We start from the raw sequence: 22,911 nt of genomic DNA, 5'->3' as shown, positions 1-22,911 counted from the left end.
GAACTTAATCCTTGCGACTTCTTTTATGGGGTTACATCGAGGACAGAATGTATAGGAGTCCCCCGAACTCACTGGAGGTCCTGAAATCGGCCATCAGAACTGAGACTGATGCAACTGGGTCCGCCACACTCAAGCGCATTAGGACAGAGTTTGCCACTGAAGCTGGGTCGGTAAAGATTTCTATCATTTTGCACATTAAGTTTCATTCATACCTGTATTCAGTAAGATGGGGTTCATGTTCTTGCACGTTGCCTTTTTTCCACCACGATCGATTACTTCCTATGATGTTTTTTTGGACACCCTGTACATACCTTCAGAGCTATGAGCACTTCATCTCCGATTCTGTGAGACAATTCTCTTCTTCTGAAAGTTCGCGGCTCTTGGTCTCGCGATAGCGTTCTCGCTACCCGAGCACGGGGTCCCAGTTTCGATTCCCGGCGGGGTCAGGGATTTTCACCTGCCTCAAGATGACTGGGTGTTGTTGTGTCGTCTTCATCATCATCATTCATCCCCATTACGGTCGGAGGAAGGCAATGGCAAACTACCTTCGCTAGGACCTTGCCTAATACGGCGCTGCGGGTCTCCCGCATCGTTCCCCTACGCTCTGTCAAGGGGTATGGGACTTCATCATCATCATCATCATCATCATCATCTTCTGAAAGCTTTTGCTTTCCATACTTTGGGAGCAGGTAGTATGGACCAAAATAGGATAAAATTATTATGTAAAAGTGGGTTGTAAAATGCGTACGTTAATGGCTACGCCCACTATATCAGTAGAAGAGTTGTGTTTCACAGTAACGACGATGACCAGGGGCTCGTAGCTCTTAAGGTATTCTTGTTTCAGTCCAGAATACGCCCTCCCACAATATGGAAAGCAAATAGATTTCAGTAGAAGAGAACTGGTTCACAGAATGGATGGTGAAGAAGTGCTCATAACTCTGAAGATTAGTATTTTAGAGCCCATGTTTATACTAAGAGTTTCTGCTTTGAATGATCGTTCTTGTCATATCCCCAAATATTGACCATTCCTGCTAGAACATCCTGTAGTTTGCCGCGCGAATTGGCCGCGCGGTTTTAGGCGCCATGTTGCGGATTTTCCCCCCCCCCCCCCACCCCCCACCCTCTGGACCCTCTGGAGGTTCGAATTCTCCCACTGGTATGGGTGTTTGTAAGTCTAGGAACCGATGACCTCAGCAGTTTGCTCCCTTAGGGGAGAAAACCATTCTGTAGTTACTGCGTGCAAGCAGGCCACCTTATTAATAGTAACTATTTTCGTTGGCAAGAATTTTTCTTCCTGCCACATTATTACGTTTGACGCCAAGAGTACTCGGTGAATACAACAGTACGCGTTGCATCTTTCGCATGGTGTTCCAGCTTCACATTTAGTTACTTGCAGTGGTTTGTTTTATTTATTTAGTGTATGGCATCTACAGAGTAACGTTGCAAAATTGGGCACATACTATTAGTTAATGTAATAAATGAATTACAAATATATTATTAACTGATTGATTGCAAACAACAATATGCAAAAAATTAGGAAGACAGCCACTGCAGCTATTACAAGTCCACATCCAAGCAGGTCACCCACTGAACAGCACGTGGGGTAGCATTTATGATATCCCTCCATTCTCCTTCAAACCTCCTCGCAGGACATTCGAAGATCAGGTGAGGGATTGTTTGTTCTTTTGCACCACAGTCGCATCGTGGGTCATCAGTGAATTTCCATTTGTGGAGAAGGGCCTTACACCTGCCGTGGTTAGTCCTCACACGATTAAGTCCGCACCAAATTCTTCTGGGCATTTGCATTCCTTCCACCGGTATCGAAGGACCAAAATCAGTGACGAGAGGATGGTGATTATTCAGCTACCAGTATTGCTTCCATTCCCTTGCTATGTAGTACCTTTCTGTGAATTTGAGGACTTCGTCTTCCTATATAGGTTTCCTGGATTTTAGGCGGGTAGTTGGTAGATGGTCCAATATTTTTCGGATAGGTATATCTTCAGAGGCAGGGGGGTCATTAATTTTCTTCCACTCTCGGATAGCTGCTTGTTGCCTTCTGAGGGAGGGAGGAGCTATATTGCAAAGGGCATGAAGCCAGGGAAGTGGGGTTGATTGCAGAGTTCCTGAGACAATCCTCATGGTGGTATTAAGCTGTTCATCTATTTTCTTCGTGTGTGTGCTCTTGTACCAGACGGGGGCGCAGTATTCTGCCACCGAATAAACAAGATATTGTGCTGCGTTGCATAGGGTGTTAGCTTGAGCTCCCCAGGAGGTTCCAGTCAGCTTTCTTAATCTGTTATTTCGATTTTTTATCTTTTGACTGGTTATTTCTTGGTGTTTTTGATAGGTTAGTGACTGGTCAAGAGTGATATTGGATGGCTGTTGCGCGTCAATCGCTCATTGTAGAATGTTACTTGTACCTCTCGTCTTGCCTCATGATTGTTCAAGTGGAATACGCTTACCTCAGTTTTATTTGGATTTGGGCAGAGCCTCCATCTCGTATAATACCGGTTAAGAAGTTGAAGGTCCGTTCCCTGACAGAGTAGCTTCCCCCTCTTCGAAAGTCTGGCTCTGAGTGGCTATTGCAATGTCATCAGCATAGACTGAGTGTACACGACCTCCAAGGCGGTGTACCCCGGGCAACGGTCCGTGACGACGGAACGGCAATCAGTCTACACAATAGGCGACCGCACTAGAATGAATTTCTCTCACGGTCATGAAAATCTACAGAGGAAAACGAAAAGCAAAAAGGTAATGGTTCTTATCAGAACCACCTGACAAGAGATATCGGAACTTGTGTCCGTATCTTACAACTAAATGTTGAAGACTTGCATTGGTGAAACGTACAATTCAATTGGCTCTGAGCACTATGGGACTTAACTTCTAAGGTCATCAGTCCCCTAGAACTTAGAACTACTTAAACCTAACTAACCTAAGGACATCACACACATCCATGCCCGAGGCAGGAGTCGAACCTGCGACCGTAGCGGTCGTGCGGCTCCAGACTGTAGCGCCTAGAACCGCTCGGCCATCCCGGCCGGCTGAAACGTACAAAAGGAAAGCTTACAGAAGTCCCAAATCGCTGCAGCTCGATCGCCTTCCACAGTATGTGCGTAAGCTAAAAGTTATTGTCCGTTACTTAAAGGTAAAGAACAGGTATATTGGGAGCTTATTTGCATTTCTTGAATTTGTACATACTTTGGGTGTCTCAAATGCTAAACAACAATTTTGAATAGCTCACTATTGGCGCGCAGTCTTTGGTCAGAGTAGCTTTATCGCTGGAAGATGTGTTTGTTCTGTCATCGCTGCTTGGCAGCGAGGAGCGCGGGTGTTCTATCTTTGGAGGGAGTAGTGAGAGAGACGTCGAGCACAGGGCTCGAAGCAATGTAGGCGTAGTTAAATGCATCTGTGTTTAAGAAAAATTATTTGTGTTTAAATATTGTGAAGCAGAGGAGAAAGATTAGACTAGTGATTCAGAAAGAAATGAGACGTACTGAGATTAGAAAAACGTATGAAGTGGGATTAAGGTAATATTTCTTATTTATTAGCACTGCAGTCGTGCGTAGTTTATAACCATTGTTGAATAAGACATCCATATCAGGGAACTTTAGATTTTTCATTAAAATTGTTCAACTTTCATTGTAAGGTATTTTTTACGTTTATCAGTTATCTGTTTAACATTTGTGAGAGTAAGAGTTCGATATCAATGTTGCCCTTTGTCAATGTTAATGAGTGTTGTGACATGAATTTCACACAGGTAATAATATATCAGATAGTTTAAAAACAGTTTGTTAAAGGAATACTTCACGTAAGAGAATTGTTCACACCCACGATTGAAGTCATTTTTATTGGAGGTGTCACCACCGGCGCCAACCTTGTGTGAATGCTCTGCAACGCTAATCATTTGCATATCACAGCACCTTCTTCCTGTCGGTTAAATATGGCGTCTGTAACACGCCATCTTCGTGGTGCAGCAATTTTAGTGGCCAGCAGTGTAAAATAGTTTACTTGTTTTCTGGAGCATTGCGCTAAGCCCTCAGCAGCTGTAGTTAGAAATTTGCAAGCTGGCGCACAGAGAGCAGCAAGAACAATATTTTTCATTTCAGAATCAGTTTGCTACGAAAATTACCAAAACACAGGGACAGGGTTGCCATACGTCGGGGATTTCGCGGACAGTCCGCGATTTTATGCTCGAAGACGGGTGTCCCGGACGAAGAGGAAAATGTCCGCGAAAAAAGTGGCTAGTAAATAAAAAAAATTTACGTAAGTTTTGCCACTGGCCACCGATCAAGTGTTTCATAACTCCTGCAAACTCGACGATAGCCGTTGAAACCTGTGCTGATATTCCGTGTAACTTTAGAATCGCTCGGCTATTTTCAGAACAGACTGGGGAAGCAGTGCAATAATCGATTCTTTGCTATTGTTTCAGTTTACCGCTGTTGTTTTACGTCTCTGCTGTCGGTATCTGATATTCTTTGGTCGTGTAAAGTTAACATTCAGCTGTGCGAAGTGTACTTCTGGTGTCGTTTATTGCACAGAATTTGAAATTTAAAATGTCGAAACGAAAAGTACATTTTCGAGATGAATATATTGATGCGTTTCCAAGTATTAAAACGTGGAAATATGGCTGGCTTAAAGCATAAAGTGAAAGATATATATCAATTTTAGCAGTATGATTGTGTACATGTTAATAATTTGTGTTCAGTGCTTTAATTAAAAAGTTATTAATTGTCAATTGCAATTAATTTTCTTCATCATTGACCACTCCTTCATAGACACCATTAATGCTTGGTTTAATTTTCCTCGTTAATTACAACTTCTTTTCTGACAGAATTACTGTTTGAATTATGGTAATTATGAAGATTTGGCTGACGTGCAGAAAGGTGAAAGGACATTATGTGATTCCAGGTTTCAACCACCCCTTCATAATTACCATTTTAAAGTAAAGATGAAGATTCAATCTGAAATGCAAACCAATGGTCACTTGCACAACATATCGGTCCGTGTTTCAACCAAATCTTTATAATCACCGAATGTTGTCCTTGATTTTCGTCCTTGGATTATGGCGATTATTAACGCACGTGGACCACTTTGTTTAATTAGACATTAATAGTAAAGTTCAGAATGTAGTCAATTTGCTCATTTTCTTAGAAAGATTATAAAACAGGGCCAAATTCATGTTGTTTTCTCGCAGGCAGATATATTTTGTTTCTTTCGCAGTTAGAAATGCACAAAGTTATCCAAAGCTAAACAACAGAGAAGTTACAACCAACCTAGCCAGTACAAAATCAAATAAAGTCAAACGAAACTTTCAGTACCTTAAAAAAGAAACTCTGCCATGGACTTGGTAACCAGACATAAAAATCTGAAGAGCTTTTTGTTGTTCAGCCACGCTGTGAGTAGGAGAATGTGATTTTAACGAATATTTCCTTTATTGGCGCTGCCGAGGGCTTGTGTTTCGGTTGAAATTAGGACTAAGATCGAAACTTGTGCTGCTTCTGGCACCAACTTTAATGACGAAAGTGCCGACGGTGGATGGGTCCACCACTGGTGTTCGTGTTTAACGAACCACGTCTTACAATTAGCAGCTCGTTAGTGTAGTGACCACAACCAGACGGCGAAAGCGGTGACTACCAGATTCAGGCACAGAAACGGCTTTGCCCTCAACTTGTTCTGGACCACACCGGTACGTAACGAATACGCCAGCCTGCGCGTTAAGCGGTCGTTTATACTAATTAATTCAAGGGAAGTGAAGTGAAATCCAGTTCTCCATCTGCACATGCTCTATAGTCGGCAAGCCACTGTACGAAGCGTGGCGAATGGGACTTCGCATCGATATCAGCCATTTTCTACCCAAACTTCCATTCAGATTTTGAGCGAGAGGGAAGCGATTCTGTGTACGCGCGTATACGTGAGATGTGCGTTGGTACCAGCACAGTTACCACACAGTCTTCTTGAAGTACCGGTTTTCTAAATTTATCCAACAGATTTTCGAGAGAACTATTCCGTCTTTCTTCCAAAGACTCCCTTTTAATTTCCCAGAGGATTTCTGCTACACTTTGGTATGTGCTACACAAATTGCTCCGATACTACCAGTGCGTCTGTCAATTCGTTCTGTATATGTTGCCATACCTACTTGATATACACTACAAAATACTGGAGCAGCATTGTAGAAGTTGTCGCACAGACGTCTTGTACGCAATTTCCACCGCAAAAGCACTACACTTCCCCAGAGCCCTTGGAACAAATCCCATTCTGATATACACGGATGATCCAAAACATTACGACCACCTGCTTATTACCTTGTTTGTCTATCTTTGGAACGAAGTACGTCACTGATTCTGCGTATCAGGAATCCGACAGTTCGTCGGTGGGTTTGTGAAGGTATGTGGAATTGGATGTCTACGCACAGATTATGTAATTCGCGTTAATAACGGTACACGGTGATGGCGTCCGATAATGACCCGGATGGGTTCCATAGGATTTACATCAAGCGCATTTCGTCGCCTAGACATCAACGTGGGTCCACTATAATTCTCCTCAAATCACTGTAGCACGATTCTGGCCCCGAGACAGGGACAATTATAATGCTGAAAGACCACATCGCTGTCGGGGAAGACATCAAGCATGAACAGATCTAAGTGTTTCGCAGCTGTCAGATTGTCCTCGATTGCTACCACAGGTCACGCATGCAAGAGCAGGAGAATGTCTCCCGTAGCATAATGCTGCTCCCATCAGCCTGCGTCCGTGGCGCGCTGCACGTTTCGAGCCGCCATTCACCTAGACGACGGCGTTTGTGGAGACGACCATCGACCTAGTGTAGCGAAAATGTGACTCATACGAAGGGCTGACACCTTCCCATTGATCGACAGTCGAATCCTGAAGGTCCCGTGCCCACTGCATTCGTAATTGCCGATGTCACTGTGTCAACATGTGAACACGTAGGGGTGGTCTGTTACAGAGCTCCATGCTCAACAATGTACGATGAACGGTGTGCTACAAAACACTTGTTAGTTAGTTGGCTGATTGCGTGTTCCATTGATCAATCGCACGGTGTTGTATCCGTTATGATGTGGAATTTGTCAAGTGCACAAGACATGCACATATGAGTATTACAATACAGAGTTAAAGATTAATATTTCTATTATTTACCCCATTCCCTTAAATGGCACAAAATGCATATACTATATTAACAGATTTATTTATTCCTATTCAAGAATTCATCTACGGTATAGAAGGAGTTGTCAAGGAGATATGATTTCAGTTTATTTTTGAAGCAATTACTGCTGTCTGTCAAACATTTTATTTCATCTGGTAATATGTCGAAAATTTTTATAGCAGCATATTTTACCCCTTTCTGAGCAACGATAGGTTGAGTAAAGGATAGTGTAAGTCTTTCTTTTTTCTGATGCTATATTCATGAATGTCACTGTTGTTTTTAAACTGGTCCATGTTGTTGAGAACAAATTTCATTTGTGAGTAAATGTACTGTAAGGCTGTTGTAAGAATTCTCAATCTTTTTAAAAGATGCGTACAAGATGTGCGGCTATGAACACCACACATTATTCTAACCACTTTCTTTTGAGCAGTGAATACTTTTTGTCTAAATGTTGAGTTACCCCAATATATTATTTTGTATGACACCATAGAGTGAAAGTATGTAAAGTATGTTAGATTACTAATTTCTCTATCCTCAAAATTGGCAGTTATTCTGATCACAAAAGTTGCTGAACTTAGTCGCTTCAGAAGATCCAAAATATAAATTTCCCAATTAAGATTCTTATCTATATGTACACCCAAAAACTTTGTATGCTGTACCCTGTCTACTGACTTCTGTTGATGTGTTACATTTATTGAAGGAACTGTACTTTTTGCAGCTGAAAATTGGATGTACTGTGTTTTCTCAAAGTTTAGAGCAAGCCCATTTGCAGAAAACCAATTAATGACTTTTCCAAAGACCTTATTTGTATCATTTTCAATTGGAGTTTCTTTTACTGGATTAATAATGATGCTTGTATCATCAGCAAACAGTGTCAGTTCAGCTTCCTGTTTCAGATGGGAAGGGAGGTCGTTCACATATATCAAGAACAGAAGGGGACCCATGATTGAACCCTGTGGAACACCTAATGTAATTTCACCCCAGTTAGATGAAGTGGCAAACCTATTTAAATCACTTGACCCATATAAAGAAACTTTTTGCTTCCTGTTCTGTAGGTACGACTTAAAAAAAGCATATGCTACTCCATTTATACCATAGAACTGTAATTTCTGTAACATAATGTCATGGTTCACACAATCAGATGCTTTGGAAAAGTCACAGAAAATTCCTATTGGTGACATTTTACTATTTAAAGACTCTATTATGTGGACAGTGAAATCGTATATTGCTGTCTCAGTGGAACAGCATTTTTGAAATCCAAACTGTGATTTACTAAGTATCCCATTACTGTTGAGATGCCTAACCACACTTGAGTACATTACTTTCTCGAAGATTTTTGAACATGCTGTAGCAAGGATACTGGCTGATAATTACGGACATCTGTGGTGTCCCCCTTTTTGTAGAGAGGCCTGACAATGGGAAAATACCTTGAGTTAGTGATGCATTCCATATGTGACTCAGAACATCAGCTGTAATTGCTCCACATTGTTTTAATATCTTATTAGAGATGTCACCTACTCGAACAGAACGAATGATTTAATAATTTTACTTATTTCACAAGAGGTTTTTTTCAAAACAGACTCTTCCATGTACTGCCTGGCTTTTTCTTTTGAACTGTTGTCACCAATTTTTTCTCCTACACTTAAGAAATGCTTGTCAAATACATTAGCTACTTGTCTACTGTTGGTTAGGATGGTCTCGTTCTCCTTAATAGTAATTCTACCTACCCCAGTGGTTACTTTTCCTGTCTCCCTTCTAACAACATTCCATATTGATTTGATTTTATTGCCAGAGTTGTTATTTTCTGCTCTAACACATATATTTCTTGACTTCCTTACAACTTTTCTCAGCATGTTACAATAATTTTTATAGTGTAAAACTACTGGATCTTTACTAGCTCTTGCTGTCTCATAAAGGTTTCTTTTTCTTTCTGAAGACACTTTAATACCTGTAGTAATTCAAGGTTTCTTTGAAAAGTGTGTGGTGTTACATTTAGTAATTTTCTTTGGGAAACAATGTTCAAAAAGGGATATAAATTTATCAAGAAATATGTTGCATTTATCATTAGCATTTGGCTCATTATATACATCTCCCCAATTAACATTTTCTTTGAAGTGCTCTATAGATACTGGGTTGAGCGACCTCACACTTTTACTGAATGGTTTCCGAACTGTACACCCTGTTAGGTTTTGTAAGTTAATCAGTTGTGCATCATGGTCTGGCAATCTATTTGTCACAGGGAAAACAAGTGTTTGTTTTACATCCTCTTTCTGTACAAATACATTATCTATTAGCGTGCTACCGTCTTGATCTATAGGTGTAGGGAAATTGATCACTGATTCTAAATTATGTGTTGTTAATAACACTTCTAGTTCACTCTTCCTCTCAGAATTATTTAGAAAGTTTGCATTGAAATCACCATGGAATAATAACTTCTTCTTTTTGTCTGACAGGCAGCATAATAGAGAGTCAAACTTTTTTATGAACAGCCACCAGTCTCCTAATGGTGACCTGTACACTGTTACTAATATCAATACTGCATTATCTAGCTGAAGTTCACGTGCACAAACCTCAAAGTGCTGATCAACACAAAATTTGCTTACTTCTACAGTTTTGCATTTATACCCTTGTTTTTATGAAAATGGCAACTCCTCCTTTATCCATCCTAGATCTGCAAGTGTAAGATGCTAAATTATACCCACTTATACTGACACTATCCATGCCCACAGTTACATGGTGTTCAGACAGACAGAGTATATCAATCTCATTCTTAATTTTAAGATCATCTAAACACACTAATAGCTCATCTACTTTATTTTTTATTCCCCTGGTATTTTGATGAAGGAAGTTGATATTGCACTTAGCTTTACCCCTATTTACTGTACATCAAGTTTCTTTTATTCTATTTATCTTGATTGTCATCTGTCTGGACCTGTGCGTGCACCAGCATTGTGCTCTTTCGGCAGAGGTGCCACAGGTCACCATTTGTTCTACTTTACAGAGCAGATAAGCCTCTGAACCCAAAGTTCTATGAAGAGTTGTGGACGTCCAACCATTTAGCTCATAGTGGTAATTTCATTGTCGTTCTGCCTCTGTCCGTAAATGCTCGAGACAGTAGCACATAAATATTCAACCAGCTTCGTCGTTTTAGAGATATTCGTTCACAGGACCTGCGGTCCACTGGGGGCAGAACTGCACAATAAACCTGGGTTCGGTGTGGGGCGGTGGTGGGGTGGGTGGACTGCTGTGGTCTGTTGTGGGGTTACGAACCACTGAGGGCTACGGTGGAACGAAGCCTCCCATCGTTTCTTCGCCCCCGTTTCAATACACACACAAACAGAATATTTGTAGAAGAAAATAGATTTTTTATCCGAAATCGTGTATTTCGCTGCAATATATTTGTCATCATATGAACAATAGGGAAAAATTAGGTAAAGTGGTCACCCTAAGTAAAATGTTTTTTCTCTGACCTTATGCGATAGATAAGTATCCGACATACATCTATGTAAACTGTGTACATTCGGTAACTATAAAACAGTCTTCTTATTATTCAAATTCTCCTTTTGTAGTAGAAAAGTGAGCTTAGGTGGAATCTGCAAAATGGCCACATTGCCCAATAGGTCGGACTAAGCAGCGAAAGACAGGAAAAATGAAAAACAAGACTCATTTGAAGTGGGATCTGATTTTCTAAGGCTCCTGTTTGCATGTGTCTCCCTAAACTGTCTCACACAACCCTTGCACCTCATATTCTTCTCTTTGTTGAATGGCTGTGGTAGGTTATTTCGCTCAGCAAGCTGAAATGCCAGGTTGCGTTAATCAGCTATTGGCATGCCTTAATATCTTCCGTCCATGACCAAAATATGGTTATGGCGTTACTTCATTTCATCTTGGCTGACGACACATCGGTAGTTTCAAAGACTCTTTATTGTCTTCAGTGACATGACGGTTTTTGTAAGAACTTATCTTTTAAGTATGTTTCTTGAGACACTGAATAGTGTGGCTGCTTTAGTAAAAAAGCACTCCGCCTTCAGGCCACAAGTGGCCCATCGGGACCATCCGACCGCCGTGTCATCCTCAGCTGAGGATGCGGATAAGAGGGGCGTGTGGTCAGCACACCGCTCTCCCAGTCGTTATGATGGTTTTCTTGGACCGGAGCCGATACTATTTGGTCAAGTATCTCCTCAACTGGCATCACAAGGCTGAGTGCAGGCGGCCCGGATGGTTACCCACGCAAGTGCCGGCCACGCCTGACAGCGCTTAACTTCGGTGATCTGACGGGGACCGGTGTATCCACTGCGGCAAGGCCGTTCCTGCTTTAGTAAGTGGGATCTTTTATTTTCTTACAGCATCCAACGCCTGCTGCATACCTTGGGAATTCCATACTACTACTATTACTACTGAAAGCCGTCCGAAGAGGTCTCGGAAGACCCTATCGGTACCGACCGACTGCCGTGTCATCCTCAGCCTATATGTGGTTTGGAGGGGCGTGTGGTCGGCACACCGCTCTCCAGGCTGTTGTCAGTTTTCGTGACCGGAGCCGCTACTTCTCAACCAGGTAGCTCCTCAATTAGCCTCACAAGGGCTGAGTGCGCCCCGCTTGCCAACAGTATTCGGCAGACAGGAGGGCCACCCATCCAGGTGCTATCCAAGCCCGACAGAATCCCATAATTATTGTTATAGAGATTTTTCTTAAATAATTTCATGTCTTCTCAACCTACTATAATGAATTCTACTCTGTAAATGATGAAAGTCTATATGAATGCAGCTTGCCGCTAACTTGGTGTAATGTTTTGTCTGTACAGAAGTGTATCTGTCGCCTTTATCGCTCTTTCACCCTCACACATAAATCGGTACAATAAAGTCAGGGCTTCGTGTTTTCTTATTAGGCTGATCCGTGAAAAGACAGACAAACAATTATGCTAATGGAGGATTCTGAGTAATTTCTCGAATTTCATTCGCTCTCTCTCTCTGTCCTTTATCTGTGTACAGTTTAACTATATTATTTACGTGAAATCAGCCTAGTAGAATCTCTGGTGGGGCCCTTCGTCTTAATGTTCAGCGGCTGGCTTGCTGTAAAAGATCTTTACATTTGTTATTATTATTAAGCGCTGCGTTCAGTTGGGAAAATCGATCGTTTTAACAATTCGTTCAGTTTACGACAGATCTAAAATTTCAGATGTGGACGAAGCCTTTTTGGACGATTTATAAAAACTCAGATATTGCAGGCTCTCTTCGTCACAGCTGAAACTTCCCAATTAATTACAGGGCCCAGACAATCATCAGTGATTCAGACAGAGAACTCATTCATCATTCACTCTAGAATAAAATGGTCACAAACCTTATTTCTGAGGAAAATTGTATATTGAATCCATTTTCGTACATGTTCCGTTTTCTGTTGGTTCCAAGTCTCATGTAATTTTCTTTTACAGGTTTTTCTTTATCTTTATCTATCACGCTAGCGGCACAAACTTTCCTAGCTCGCTTTAGCGCGAAGAAGAGTAAATAAATCTCCTTTAGCAATCCGACAATCTTCCCACCGATACTTCCGAAGCTGTTCCTTTCTCCCACTCTATAATAACCATGGAGCATACATTTCTGTACCTCTCTTGTTCCAAAGAATAAACGTACTAGAAAAATACTTTGGCGTCGACGAGCTGTCGGCGCATATATTACTAGAAAATCTGATCAGATACTTTTCAAACGTAAATACATGTGGATGATTTGATTGACCATTATTAATTATTGCGTGGTAGAGGGTAATTTTCCGTGGGGAGATTACACTACACCTGTAATAGAAGCGTACAGCTTTTCAACAAGTTATTAATACACTAATTTATTTTCCGAAATACACTTCTATTATTATCAATTCCGTTGTTTGAAACAAGGTAAAGACATTACTACACGTATGATAGGTGAATGGTTGCAATGCCCGACTTGACGCCATTACGCTACATATTACAAAATTGTTAAGGCTTATGGCTTTCGTGGCCTCTTGTTGACAAACTGCCTATTGGATTCTGTCTCGGATTCTTCTGCCATCTGATGATTTTACTGACGTTTCGCCAGCGCGAGTGGCTGGCATTGTCAAAGCTTCGCTCTCCACCACCGTCAATGGAGGGTGAAGCTTTGACAATGCCAGCCACTCGTTCTGACGAAACGTCACTATAATCATTAGATGAACGTCGGCCGAAGAAACCGAGACAGAAGCCAATAGGCAGTTTGTCACGCTAAATATTATCTGAACACGAAATTATACAACCCAGACTATCCATAAACACGTGGCTTCCAACGGTGCAGTGCAGGGCTATTCAAAAAGACGAAAGAACTTTCAAACATTTATTGCTTCCACACTACAAAAGATAGAAACACAATTCCAACGTTCATAGAAAGAGAAAAGTTCAAGTTTTTATGCGTTCAATGAACATAAACGAGGTCTTTAGAGACGGAGCACAAGCTCGGGTTAGGGACGGATGTGGAAGCAAATCGGCTGTGCCCTTTGAAACACGTATGTATTCAGCAGCAGCGATGGCGAGGCATGACAGAATCTCTGACCAGAGAGTTATTTATCGTTGCTAGTCTGCGCTTGACCGCGCGAGAGTTCTGTTCCGAGTTGGATGCAGTAGTTGTACGTAGCGAGTTGCGAGTTAGCAGTTGCGAGTTGGAAGTCGTGTGTGAGGAGTCGGCGGGCGTCGACATGGGGGTCTCTGGTCACGGTTCGGGACGAGGTATATTGTTAAATAAGGTAATGAAGCAGCATTGCGCTCAGCCAATAACATCTGTTAACTGTAATTAATTTGTTCAAGAAATGCCCCAATAATAATTTTGTTTTCAAAGCAATCTTTTTTAAGAAAAGAATAATTCCAATTGAAACAATATTTCCTATGCTTTTCCTCCCAGAATCAATTTATCTGATTAATTATTGCACAGGGCCTAAGGTCAGCGATGCTGCCCTTACAAAATTTATCAGGTTGATCTTAACGTTAATTTTGTGGGGACGTAACATTTTCCCACATTTTTATTATCATTGAGTTTTATTACTGTGGGAAGCTAACATTTGGCACTATTCGCAATTCTATTCAATTCTTTTCGTTTCCATATTTTTACGGGGAGGTTACACTTATGGCTCTATTTATATTTAATAAATAATCATTCATTCATTTTTGTGGGCAGGTTACACCTTTCAAAGGAACACAATCCGGCATTTGCCTGCAGCGATTTGGTGAAGTCACGGAAAACTGAATCAGGATGGCCGGACGCGAGTTTGATCTGCCGTCCTCCAGAATCCGAGTCCAGTGTGTTAACCACTCCGCCATAAGTTACACGAAAAATAACGAAACAGTGGCTCATTTCCTGCTATACGCGAAGCAACTGGTCTCTCGTTACCGAATACACAGCTTCAACAAAGCGATGTTGCAGACTTTCAAGAGCGTGAGGTGTAGCGGTATTTTACGTAACCCCACAGACGAAAGTCACTAAGGTAAGGTCTGGAGAACCGGGAGGACAACGGCGATAAAGTTCATCTTCTGCTCCTTCTCTTCCGATCTAACAAACTGGAGTGGTGTCATTCAGGTGGTGTCGGCCGTGCTTAGAGAAATGAGGAGGGGCATCATATTGCGTGAAGGTGAAGTCATCTGAATCATATCACAAGAATTCGCAATTGCGAATGTGGGCCACCATCAGCTGTAGAATGGAATGACGACAATGAAATTTTGTGCCGCACCGGGCCTCGAACCCGAATTTCTCGCTTGTCGCGCTAAGGAACTGCAATATCGTCCTCACCTGAATCATGTTCAGATTGGGAAAATAACCAGTTTTGAAGCATGTCTAGGGAGGTTAGTCCTGTCACAGTTTTCTCCATGAAGAAGAAAGCAGCAGTGCCAATGCGGCCGTGATTCGAGCGTCCACCCGGACTGTTCCTATTTCAAACTGTTACCTATCCAGGCAGAAGCCGATCTTGGGGAAGATCAGTTTGGATTCCGTAGAAATATTGGAACACGTGAGGCAATACTGACCCTACGACTTCTCTTAGAAGAAAGATTAAGGAAAGGCAAACCTACGTTTCCAGCATTTGTAGACTTAGAGAAAGCTTTTGGCAATGTTGACTGGAATACTCTCTTTCAAATTCTGAAGGTGGCAAGGGTAAAATGCAGGGAGCGAAAGGCTATTTACATTTTGTACAGAAACCAGATGGCCGTTATAAGATTCTAGAGACACGAAAGGGAAGCAGTGGTTGGGAAGGGAGTGAGACAGGGTTGCAGCCTATCCCCGATGTTATTCAATCTGTATATGGAGCAAGCAGTAAAGAAAACGAAATGAAAATTCAGAGTAGGAATTAAAATCCATGGAGAAGAAATAAAAACTTTGAGGTTCGCCGATGACATTATAATTCTGTCACAGACAGCAAAGGACCTGGAAGAGCAGCTGAACGGAATGGACAGTGTCTTGAAAGGAGGATCTAAGATGAACATCAACAAAAGCAAAACGAGGATTATGGAATGTAGTCGAATTAAGTCGGGTGATGCTGAGGGAATTAGATTAGGAAATGAGACACTTAAAGTAGTAAAGGAGTTTTGCTATTTGGGGAGCAAAATAACTGAAGATGGTCGAAGTAGAGAGGATATAAAATGTAGAATGGCAATGGCAATGAAAGCGTTTCTGAAGAATAGAAATTTGTTAACATCGAGTATTGATTTAAGTGTCAGGAAGTCGTTTCTGAAAGTATTTGTATGGAGTGTAGCCATGTATGGAAAAGAAATATCGACGATAAATACTTTAGACAAGAAGAGAATAGAAGCTTTCGAAATGTGGTGCTACAGAAGAATGTTGAAGAATAGATGGGTAGATCACATAACTAATGAAGAGGTATTGAATAGAATTGGAGAGAAGACAAATTTGTGGCACAACTTCAGTATAAGAAGGGATCGGTTGGTAGGGCGTATTCTGAGACATCAAGGGATCATCAATTTAGTATTGGAGGGCAGGGTGCAGGGTAAAAATCGTAGAGGCAGACCAAGAGATGAATACACAAAACAGATTCAGAAGAATGTAGGCTGCAGTAAGTACTGGGAGATGAAGAAGCTTGCACAGGATAGAATAGCATGGAGAGCTGCATCAAACCAGTCTCAGGACTGAAGACCACAACAACAACAACCTGTCCAGGAACGTTGGAATTATGATGCTATCTTTTGTAATTTGGAAGATATAAATGTTAGAAATCTGTTCCTTCTTTTGAACAACCCTGTATAACGTTTGACCAGCATTGTATCAATTAACTGCCACAATATGATGATGATGATGATGACGAGGTCCCATACTCCGAGGAGCATAGGGAACGATGCGGGAGACCCGCACCGCCGACTAGGCAAGGTCCTAGCGGAAGTGGTTTGTCATTGCCTTCCTCCGACTGTAATGGGGATGAATGATGATGATGATGATGAAGACGACACAACAACACCCGGTCATCTCGAGGCAGGGAAAATCCCTGACCCCGCCGGGAATCGAACGCGGGACCCCGTGCGCGGGAAGAGAGAACGCTACTGCAAGACCACCAGCTGCAGACGATTTATACATTTTTAAACACATGCAAAGTAATTTGCACTTGCCATACATCAGTCGGAGAGAAAACAAATTCTTTCACTGCAAAGGAGCGCACTCAGCTATCGCCACGAATCTCGCAGACAAAACCGGAGAGGTCTCTTTGAATAGTTTTACATGTTCGCCACTAGGCTGCAGCACTCTCAAAGGGAATAAAAGGAAGCGGGCACATTACCTGCCCTGGCCACTACAGCCGTCCTTAAACTACTAACTGATCGACCTGGTCGGGGGCCATTTTATTTACTGGTAGAGGGTGACAGTTATTGAACTACATAAAGAAACTCAAATTAGTTACAAACTACGGCGTGCACACACTTTATTCAACATGCAAACGTCACTGCAGATATTCGGATTTACGTTATGACATGTTCAATATGCCTGCCATCATTGGCGATGATGTGGCGCAGACGAATAGTCAAATTCTGCATAACCCACTGAAGTGTCGGAACATTGATGCTACCGATGACCTTCTGTATGGTTGTTTTCAGCTCAGCAATGGTTTTGGGTTTATGGTTGTGCAACTTGTCTCTAATACAGTCCCACAAAAAGAAATCGCATGTATTCTGATCCGGAGAACATGGCGGCCAATGGAGGCCCATGCCAGTGGCCTCTGGGTATCCGATACGCAGAATGCGGTCCCCAAAGTGCTCCGACAGGACGTCACAGTCCTGCTTCGATGGTGTCGAGCTCCGTCTTGCATGAACCACACATCTTGTCGAAATCAGGGTCACTTTGGATAATGGGGATGAAATCATCTTTCAAATCCTTCACGTACCTTTCGGTAGTCTTCGTTTGCTGTTACGATGACCTTAACCCTTTGTTTCCTGACATAAGGAAAAATTTACTTTTTAACATTTTCTTTGCAGAATTTATGCTATTGTGGCCTCAAATGACGGTAGGATTTTTTGTAAAATTTTATTTTATTTTTCACAACTTTTTTCTCTCCTGGTACTCAGAAGTACCGTCAGACTCCATGGACAGAATCACAATATGCGCAGAAATGTGCTCCAATTTTTATAACTTGTACTTTATTCCACATAAATATTAAATATTTTTACATTAGAAAATTAATTAACAGAAATATGACATTTTTGAATGTTTTTTTAAATTTCGCATAAATTTATTCTAGAGCAACTTCACAATACATAGTAACTTAGCTATACATTTTTGACAGTATATACATATCACATATTTAGTGTTAGTGATACCTCATGAAATTGTAGGAAACAGTTCTTTTTCTCATTGTAGCACAAATACACTTTACATGTACTACATTGTGAATATGCTGTCGACTGAATTTTATTTTTCGCACACATTTCGCATCGTCCTCTTTTACAACTGAACACTACAAAATGGTTTTCTCAGTTGCCAAGACGTACATTCTTCGGAACAGAAAAGTTATCCTTCCTTCTCTTTGGGGGAGTTATTTCATCTTTACCAGAGTTTCTCTTTTTGAGATTTGGCACTTGCTGTTCATTCATTAGCCCTAGTGCCACAGCACTCCTGAATTCCAGCAGTGGCAGTGCCCCATGTATATCACTGAAAATTACGTAAGCATTGACAAAAGCAATTTCTATTGCTCCCCAGATGAGACGGTGCCACCATTTCTTTGATCGCTTGTCAAGACCTTAAGTTGAACGTAATCTGTTTGCATGATCCACACCATCCATGTGTTTATTGTAATCACATACAATAACTGGTTATGGTTTAGTCATACTAGTTCCATCTTTCTGTTTTCTTGTCACTACGCTCTGTTCAGTGCCATGGAAGTTTGACGCAAAATACACTACTTTATTTTCCCTTCATTGAAATACTGTTAGGTCTAACGACGAATCTCTGTGATTTGATTCCCCACGGTTTAGACATTTTTATTTAGGTAAATTACCTGGCAGGAGCACGCTTCCTGGACTCCAGTCAGTATGGAATCACCAATTAGTATCGATGGAGAACCGAAAATATGTCGCACAAGAAAAAGAAAATAAATACAGAGATGTGGTGAACGAGGAAGCAATGAAGCGAAAAACAATGTGGCAATCGGTCGTCTTATGCATATCCAGGTTACGCCTCTGGCTGCGCGGATATTGCAGTGATAGGCCAATGTCAGTTACCGTGCAACAAGAAAACAGGTAACGTGAACGCAAAATAAGAGCCAGTGTGGTATTATGTCGTCTCTTCCTTTCACTCAATTGCATATTCATTGCACAGCCTTTCATTTTAAGACTTCTCTATGCGTGACCGGACAGTCTCTGTTTCGCGAATTCATTTCGAAAGTAGATTTCGATGTCCTTCGTAGAGAGGAAGTTTCTTATAAAGTGATGAAGAACTTGAATAAAAATATAAAAGGTAACGCAGCAATAAAAGTGATACGTAACACACATTGACTGGAGTACTAGAAGAGACACTGGACAACATGAGAAGATTTTAAAAAAATCTGGACGGAAATGATATGTACGAAGGAGAGGAAGACACATTAGTGGATACAACAGAAATGAAAGAATTAGAAGAGATAATGTGTAAAATGAAAAGTAGTAGAACACCGGGCAATGATGCAGTTGACTCGAAACGGGTTAAATATACTTCTCCCACATTGAAATCTGGTGTAATTTTACCTCATTCCCTCTTCCACTTGCGTGTACTGCTTGTGCTTCATATATTATGCCCGCCTTATATATCACTGTTGTCATGCAATCTTTTGCCATATTCGTGATAACATCGCATCCAAATATATCAGCGGCTTTGCCCTCCACGCTCACATCAAGCCCTTAATACAAGGATAAATGTATGCCTGAAAGAAAAAACCAAAAATCGTATTTTGTAACTAGTAACGAAGGATAATGGAGTACGTAAGATCAAATGTAAGATATGTTGTACTTGTCGGGTATAATTGGGCATGTCGCATTTTTGCGTCAACAAATTCAAATTGCTCTGAGCGCTATGGGACTTAACATCGGAGGTCATCAGTCCCCTAGAACTTAGAACTACTTAAACCTAACTAACCTAAGGACATGACACACATCCATGCCCGAGGCAGAATTCGAACCTGCGACCTTAGAAAATGTAGTCCATCAACAAAGGAGGTGGCTTACAAAACACTCGTTCGACCTATACTTGAGTATTGCTCGTCAGTGTGGGATCCGTACCAGATCGGGTTGACAGAGGAGATAGAGAAGATCCAAAGAAGAGCGGCGCGTTTCGTCACAGGGTTATTTGGTCAGCGTGACAGCGTTACGGAGATATTTAGCAAACTCAAGTGGCAGACTCTGCAAGAGAGGCGCTCTGCATCGCGGTGTAGCTTGCTCGCCAGGTTTCGAGAGGGTGCATTTCTGGATGAGGTATCGAATATATTCCTTCCCCCTACTTACACCTCCCGAGGAGATCAGGAACGTAAAATTAGAGAGATTCGAGCGCGCACGGAGGCTTTCCGGCAGTCGTTCTTCCCGCGAACCATACGCGACTGGAACAGGAAAGGGAGGTAATGACAGTGGCACGTAAAGTGCCCTCCACCACACACCGTTGGGTATCTTGTGGAGTATAAATGTAGATGTAGATGTAGAAGTTGGACATTTCCTATTTTGAACAAGTTATTAAGAAAATCTGATTATCTTGTTCGGAAGGTAGAACCGTCATATTAGTTTTAGGTTCCAGTTTTATTACATTCGACCATAGGAATGATCTTTTCAAAATCAATTTACCAATATTACTTCGCTAAGAAACATTACAGACGCAATAGGCGTAGTCAACATATAAGTTCAGGAGAAGTTTGAATGTAAACCGAGTAGCTCGTCCGCCTTCTATAAGTGTGGCAGCAATGACAGACGATGTCGCCAGGGCCGGATGGAATCACAATTCGGTTTTACAAACTTTGCGCCACTGGCGCCTTACTTAACTCGTAAATTTCGCTTATTGCGAATTTCTGGCCCAGCGCAAAATCCCAAGCGACTGCGAAAACGCGCAGATGACTTCTGTGTATAAGAAAGGTCCCGGACTCGCAAAATTAGACTAATATCCTCAATATCCGTTTGCTCCAGAATTCTTCAACACATTCTCATCTTGAATATAATAAATTTACTTGAGATGGAAAAGCTTCCGTCCAGAAGTAAACACGGTTTTAGAAAGAACGGTTAGTGTTAAAACTCAGCTTGCCCTTTCCTCACATGATATACTACGAAATGTAGACTGGCAATGGCAAGGAAAGCTTTTCTGAAGAAGAGAAATTTGTTAACATCAAGTATAGATTTAAGCGTCAGGAAGTCGTTTCTGGAAGTATTTGTATGGAGTGTAGCCATGTATGGAAGTGAAACATGGACGATAAATAGTTTGGACAAGAAGAGAATAGAAGCTTTCGAAATGTGGTGCTACAGAAGAATGCTGAAGATTAGATGGGTAGATCACATAACTAATGAGGAGGCACTGAATAGGATTGGGGAGAAGAGGAGTTTGTGGCACAACTTGACAAGAAGAAGGGATCGTTTGGTAGGACATGTTCTGAGGCATCGAGGGATCACCAATTTAGTACTGGAGGGCAGCGTGGAGGGTAAAAATCGTAGAGGAAGACCAAGAGATGAATGCACTAAACAGATTCAGAAGGATGTAGGCTGCAGTAGGTACTGGGAGGTGAAGAAGCTTGTACAGGATAGAGTAGCATGGAGAGCTGCATCAAACGAGTCTCAGGACTGAAGACCACAAAAACAAGAATGCGGCAGCATCTGTACCTAACACGTTCCAAAACGCCGCGCGTGAAAACGGGATTTTCCGGTGCTCATATCACGGATTCTATAGGTGTTAAAAATTTACGATCAAGTGTTTTGGATAGTCCTTAGACACCATTTATATACCCAACAGATGAATCGTCTCAGTGCCACTATACTACAGTACAGAGTCAACTTTGAGTATTCTATATTTCCTCCTGAACACGAAACTGGAGCAAATCGGTCAGATCCTTTTGCATTCGATGTGATCTACGTTAGGCTTAGTGGGATTAATGAAGGCACCATTAGTTCAGGGGCGGTAAATCGGAAAACCCCAAGAAAAGGGTTTTTCACAATATTTTATCCGTCACTAGAGGACCAAGATTCAGCCGAGGATTTCCATACCGCTATGCAGAGCAAACGGCTGAACTTTCTACGATATTTACAAGATACCGTTCTCGAATAACTTTGAAAATTTTCTTGATATCTTTACCCGTTTATAAGATACAGAGGTTCAAAGTCAGCCTGCTGCTACACGTAAAAACCGGTGTGAGGCGAAATCCAATTAATAAATAACTGCAGCAAAATTGCTCAGATTTTAACGGTGTAATCTATAGGCATGTATCTAGAAGAGCAGTCTCCCCGTTGTCAAATACCTTTATCCATTATCGAGAACACCTCAAAAACTTGTTTTTTTGATATCAAAACCCAGACGCGAATTCCGAGACTTTTATGCCCAACAAATGGCTGTAATTTTTATGATGTATGCCTAACATACCAATTTCAAAAAACGGTGAAAATTTTCTTCGTATCTTCATCCGTTTCCGAGATATAAGGGTTAAAAGTTACCCTACATGTACACGTAACACACCCACGTAAAATCCGGTGTGAGACGAAAACGTAGTTTTTGAAGTGACGTAGTACGGTGAAATATGCTGTAAAGTCTCTCCCTTATCATCTTTGAACTGCATCTTGTAGTAATAAAGCACATACAAAATTTTTTTGTACGTAAAATCAGATTTGAAGTGCAAAATTAGTTTTGTGTTATTTTAATTTCACACAAGGAAACTATCTAAATTTCGCTGACGGATACATTTCTTTTCATATGAGTTACACGCCTTGCTGTCGAAGGGAAAAGAAGGGAACCACGGGAAAAATGCTTCTATCAAAGCACAAAAAATGCGAGTATGCTACTGTTTACTTAAAAGACTGACTGAAAAGTGGGGTACCAGCTGCCTTATCCTACCTTCCTAACAGCTTTCAAAATTGTCCCAGAAATTTTGGCACACGAACAAATGGCTCTGAGCACTATTGGACTCAACTGCTGAGGTCATTAGTCCCCTAGAACTTAGAGCTAGTTAAACCTAACTAACCTAAGGACATCACAAACATCCATGCCCGAGGCAGGATTCGAACCTGCGACCGTATCGGTCTTGCGGTTCCAGACTGCAGCGCCTTTAACCGCACGGC

This window comes from Schistocerca serialis, chromosome 12, assembly GCF_023864345.2.
Source record: "Schistocerca serialis cubense isolate TAMUIC-IGC-003099 chromosome 12, iqSchSeri2.2, whole genome shotgun sequence".
NCBI classification, from domain to species: domain Eukaryota; kingdom Metazoa; phylum Arthropoda; class Insecta; order Orthoptera; family Acrididae; genus Schistocerca; species Schistocerca serialis.
The sequence above is the reverse complement of the archived record's forward strand: the minus strand, read 5'-3'. Positions refer to the sequence as shown.